This window comes from Cicer arietinum, chromosome 2 (genome assembly GCF_000331145.2).
Source record: "Cicer arietinum cultivar CDC Frontier isolate Library 1 chromosome 2, Cicar.CDCFrontier_v2.0, whole genome shotgun sequence".
Classification (NCBI taxonomy): Eukaryota; Viridiplantae; Streptophyta; class Magnoliopsida; order Fabales; family Fabaceae; genus Cicer; species Cicer arietinum.
Genome location: NC_021161.2, coordinates 40,640,690 through 40,641,930, shown reverse-complemented (window position 1 = coordinate 40,641,930; position 1,241 = coordinate 40,640,690).

Here is a 1,241-nt window from a genome sequence, read left to right as displayed (position 1 = left end):
TTTTGGAAAAACAAAATGCAGTTGTTCTTAAAATCTCAAGACACAGGAATGTGGCGCATTATTATAGATGGAGATTTCACACCAAGGGTTGATCAAGATGACTCGAATTCTGCTTTAAAAAAGGAAGCAGATTGGACGGCAGAAGATAAAGCTAAGGTACTTCTAAATTCTAAAGCTCAATTATTCTTATCATGTGCTTTAAGCAGGGAAGAAAGTGAAAGGGTAGATGAATGCACAACTGCAAAAGAAGTCTGGGATACATTGCAAACTCACCATGAAGGAACAAGCCATGTCAAAGAAACAAGGATAGACATTGGTATAAGGAAATTCGAATTGTTCGAAATGCAAGAAGGAGAAACCATTGATGAAATGTACTCAAGATTCACCACAATAGTAAATGAAATGCATTCTCTTGGCAAAGCTTATACTGTGCAAGAAAGAGTAAGAACAATCATGAGGTGCCTCCCAATCATTTGGAGACCAATGGTGACAGCTATAAGCCAAGCCAAGAACCTTGAATCACTGCCTTTGGAAGAACTAATTGGAACTCTAAGAGCTCATGAGGTAGTGTTGCAAGAAGACAAATCAGTCAAGAAAGGAAAGGCAATAGCACTGAAAGTTTCTCAAGATAAAATCACAGTACCAGTTGAAGAAGAATCAAAAGAAAATGAACAAGGAGATGCTGATGAAATTGCGCTTCTCACTAGAAGAATACAAAGAATGATGAGAAGAAGAGATCAAATCAAAAAGGGATTTCAAAACAGAAATCTTAAAACAGAGATTGACAAGAGTCAAGTCACATGCTTTGGATGCAACAAATTGGGACATTACAAAGCAGAATGTCCATCAAACAAAAATCCACCAAAACGATTTCCCTTCAAAAAGAAATCAATGATGGCAACATGGGATGATTCAGAGGAATCAGAAACTGAGGAAGAAGAAGAAGAAGCCAACATATGCTTGATGGCAAAAACAGAAGAAGATAAGGTAATAAATTCTGAACCGTGTCATTTATGTCAACAAATGGGAAATGAATTTGATAACTTGTTAAATGACTGAAACCTTCTTATTCAAAAATGTAGTTCTCTGAAAGAACAATTTTATAAAGAGAAAGAAAGAAGTCATGCTGAAAATAATCTGTTAAAAAAAATGATTCAAGAATTGAAAGAAACAAAAGTTTTTGAAAGTGAAGAATGTCAAGAACGTTATGCGCTACAAACGGAGAACGTTCAACTTAGAAA